Source organism: Malurus melanocephalus, unplaced genomic scaffold, assembly GCF_030028575.1.
Source record: "Malurus melanocephalus ecotype Western Australia unplaced genomic scaffold, MMel_1.1 scaffold_259, whole genome shotgun sequence".
Taxonomy (NCBI): Eukaryota; Metazoa; Chordata; class Aves; order Passeriformes; family Maluridae; genus Malurus; species Malurus melanocephalus.
The window spans coordinates 21,129-25,653 of NW_026623491.1; positions in this window are offsets into that span (position 1 = coordinate 21,129).

Consider the following 4,525-nt stretch of genomic DNA (forward strand, 5'->3'; position numbering starts at 1 on the left):
GGAGAGCAGCAATGCCTCCTCCAGCTCCCAAACCTGTGCTGCCGGTCTCAGTGTGTCCCCTTGCATTCATTTTCTCAATCAGCCTAGCRAGATTCAGGGAAAGCCTCAGATTCCTCTAAAGAATATGGAGSAACAGAGCAAAGAGAGTGTGCTGCTGCATTSTGCAGGCAACAGGARGAAACCCCACAGCCTCACAGCACCACCAGCATTCCAGCATTCCTAGAGGAGGCTGGGCCTGATGTGTGTGTGTAAGGGGTCTCMAATTCTCTTGGGGTTCCCTCGGGTGTGCAGAGGGCAGGGCAGGGCATAGGGAGCCTTGCAGAGGACACAGTATTTGAGGAATACTGTTGAGCTGGCATGCCTGCTCTGTGGGGCCTTGGTTTTCGATCTTGAGAAGCTTCTATGTCATCATGGGAATGTGCAGTGTGGGAACCCTCTGGAGTGCCCCTTGCTGGCCTGTGCCACACTCTGGTGTCTGTTRTGCATGGCAGAATCATGGGATGGGTCAGCTAAGAAGGGACCTCAGGGGGTCATCTGCTCCAACCTCRCTGCTCAAGCAGGGTCATCCCAGAACACGTGGCACAGGATTGYRTCCAAATGGTTCTGGAATATGTCCAGAGAGGGAGACTCCACAACCTCTCTGGGCAAGCTGATCCAGTGCAGGGCCGCCTGGGCAYTACAGACATTCTTCCTCATGTTCAGGTGGAACTTYCTGTGCATCAGTKTCTGCCCATTGCCTCTTGTCCTAGTGCTTGGCACCACTGACAAGAGCCAGGATGCCTCCTCTTGTACCCTCCCTTCAGATACTTACAGACACTGCGGAGCTGCCCTTTTAGTCATTTCTTCTCAAGTCTGAACAGGCCCAGCTCYCTCAGCCTTTACTCACGAGAGAGATCCTCCACTCCATTCATTATCTTTCTTCCCCTCTGCTGGACCTGCTCCAGCAGCTCCACACCTCTCTTGGATTGAGGAGCCCAGAATTGGACACTGCACTCCAGATGCGCCTCACCAGGGCTGAGTGGAGGGGCAGGATTCCTCTCTTGACCGCTGGCAAAGCTTTTCCTAACACACCCCAGGACACCACAGGCCTTCTTGGCAACAAGGAGACACTGCTGCCTCATGGACAGCTTGTTGTTCACCAGGACTCCCAGGTCCTTCTCCACAGAGCTGCTTTCCTGCAGGTCACCCCCAGCCCTTGGTGGTACTGGGGTTATTCCTCCCCAGGTGCAGGACCTTGCATTTTTATTTCTAGACTTTCAGGAGGTTCCTCTCTGTCCCTCTCTCCAACCTGTCAATGGCCCTCTGAAGGGCTGCACAGCCCTCTGGGGTATCAGCAACTCCTCCCAGMTTTGTGTTATCAGCAAACTTGATCAGGAGACTCTACCACTTCATCTGAGTCAATGAGTAGAACACTTGAACCTGTTGGAAATTTCTGTTAGCTGCAAAGCCTGCCAACACAACCTGTAATTATTATTAGAAGTATATTTGCTGAAGATAAACTGGACAAGGATCAAGGGGTAGAAGGCAGTGACACTGCCTCAGATCCCACAGAACATGGAGGAGTCAGTGATCCACACAACACCCAAGCTGAATAGGAACAGCGTTGTGCTGTGCTGTACATAATCCTTGGCCACAAAACAACCACAGACAAGTCGTTGTAACACAGGGGCATGTGGGCAGATCCCACTTGGTTCTGGCTACTTTGACACCTGCCAGGCCTTGACTTTATCCACAGGTGCATCAAGAACTTCCCACACAAGCATTCTTTCTGTTTGATAGAGAGAATCATGAGCAGGGTTGACTGGCGTTAAATAAGAGCAAGTCAATGGAGTGCAGATTGAGGAGAGAAAGAAGGTGGGGAGGAACAGGGAGGCAGAGAGGAGAAGAAGGGTGGACACAAGTGAGAGTTAAATACAGGCCTGGAGTGGCAAGGGGAGAAGACAGGACAACGCAACTCTAAGAAAGGGAAGGCTAGGAAGGAGAGGAGCTAATGCATGAGAGGTGATCACCCTGCCTCGTGCAGCACCCAGGACATGGAAAGCAGGTGCTGTTTGTGCAGGGAGAAGTTTGTGCTCAGCTCCCTAGGCAGCCTCACCACTGTGCTGACCCTCAGCACAGTAATATGTTCCAGAGTCATTGAGAAAGGCATGCTCTATGGAGAGGGTGATGCTGTCTCCTTGGATCTTGCTGCTCTTGAAATGGCTCTCAAAATCCTTCTCCACAGCTGCATTGCCACGTTCTATTGCAGAAACCAACTGGGTCAGCCTGGAGTCCTTCCCCAAAGGCAGCCAGTACCAATACATCGCTGTGCTGGAGGATTTCTTCTTGGAACATTTCAGATCCACGGACTGGCCTTCTCTTATCACCATGTCTGGGGACTGTTCCAGAGCCAATGCTGGAAGGAAAAGAAGGAGCAGTGAGGAGAGGCAAACAATGGAAAAATGTGAAGTAGGCAATGTGGGTTGGCAGGGAAAGGATGAGAAGGAATAGGGCAAGAGCAGTGCAAGGCTTGTGACAGCTCTTCAGATCAGCAAGTGAGATCTCAATCACTCTCCAGTAAGCAAGTGGCATTACTGGACAGGTTGTGTCCAAAACTAGGAACCATCTGGGGTTGCACAAAGAATGACAATTAGACAACCATTGCTAAAAATTTGGGAATGCTGGCCCACCTCATTCACATCGATTAACCTCAACACTGGGAGCTCTGCAGAAGGAAGTGCTGCCAGCAACAGCTTACACAGCTGGGAGAGCAGCAGCRRGGTKGGTGTAGGTGCTCAGGGYTGAGTTGAGTTCACTTACCCACAGGGGCCAGCATGGCCACAAAGAAACAGCAGGGAACCATGGGGAAAAGCCCCTACTCTCTCAGCAACCTGCCTGGTGCAGCTGCCCAAAGAGATGTGAAGGGGGAGCAGTGAGTGAGNACAGCCCTCTGGGGTATCAGCAACTCCTCCCAGCTTTGTGTTATCAGCAAACTTGATCAGGAGACTCTACCACTTCATCTGAGTCAATGAGTAGAACACTTGAACCTGTTGGAAATTTCTGTTAGCTGCAAAGCCTGCCAACACAACCTGTAATTATTATTAGAAGTATATTTGCTGAAGATAAACTGGACAAGGATCAAGGGGTAGAAGGCAGTGACACTGCCTCAGATCCCACAGAACATGGAGGAGTCAGTGATCCACACAACACTCAAGCTGAGTAGGGACAGGCTTGCACTGGGCTGTACATAATCCTTGGCCACAAAACAACCACAGAGAAGTTGTTGTAACAGAGGAGCATGTGGGTAACTCCCACTTGGTTCTGGCTACTTTGACACCTGCCAGGCCTTGTCTTTATCTACAGGTGCATCAAGAACTTCCCACACAACCATTCTTTCTGATTGACAGTGAGAATCATGAGCAGGGTTGACAGGAGTGAAAAAGGAGGAAGTCAGTGGAGCGCAGATTGAAGAGAGAAAGAAGGTGGGGAGGGACAGGGAGGCAGAGAGGAGAAGAAGAGTGGACACAAGTGAGAGTTAAATAGAGGCCTGGAGTGGCAAGGAGAGAAGGCAGGACAAAGCAACGCTAAGAAAGGGAAGGCTAGGAAGGAGAGGAGCTAATGCATGAGAGGTAACCCCCCTGCCTTGTGCAGCACCCAGGACGTGGAAAGCAGGTGCTGTTTGTGCAGGGAGAAGTTTGTGCTCAGCTCTCTCAGCAGCCTCACCACTGTGCTGACCCTCAGCACAGTAATATGTGCCCGAGTCATTGAGAAAGGCATGCTCTATGGAGAGGGTGATGCTGTCTCCTTGGATCTTGCTGCTCTTGAAATGGCTCTCAAAATCCCTCTCCACAGCAGCATTGCCACGCTCTATTGCAGAAACCAACTGGGTCAGCCTGGAGTCCTTCCCCAAAGGCAGCCAGTACCAGTACATTGCTGTGCTGGAGGATTTCTTCTTGGAACATTTCAGATCCACGGACTGGCCTTCTCTGATCACCATGTCTGGGGACTGTTCCAGAGCAAATGCTGGAAGGAAAAGAAGGAGCAGTGAGGATAAGGAAACAATAGAAACATGTGAAGTAGGAATTGTGGGTTGGCAGGGAAAGGATGAGAAGGAATAGGGCAAGATAGGGAGCAGCGCAAGGCTTGTGACAGCTCTTCAGATCAGCAAGTGACATCTCCATCACTCTCCAGTGGGCAAAATGCATTCCTGGACAGTTTGTGTCCAAAATTAGCAACCATGTGGGAGCTGCACAAAGAATGACAATTAGACAGCCATTGCTGAAGATTTGTGAATGCCTGCCCACCTCATTCACATCGATTAACTTCAACAGTGGGAGCTCTGCAGAAGGAAGTGCTGCCAGCAACAGCTTACACAGCTGGGAGAGCAGCAGCGAGGTTGGTGTAGGTGCTCAGGGCTGAGTTGAGTTCACTTACCCACAGGGGCCAGCATGGCCACAAAGAAACAGCAGGGAACCATGGGGAAAAGCTCCTATGCTCTCAGCAGCCTGCCTGGTGCAGCTGCCCAAAGAGATGTGAAGGGGGAGCA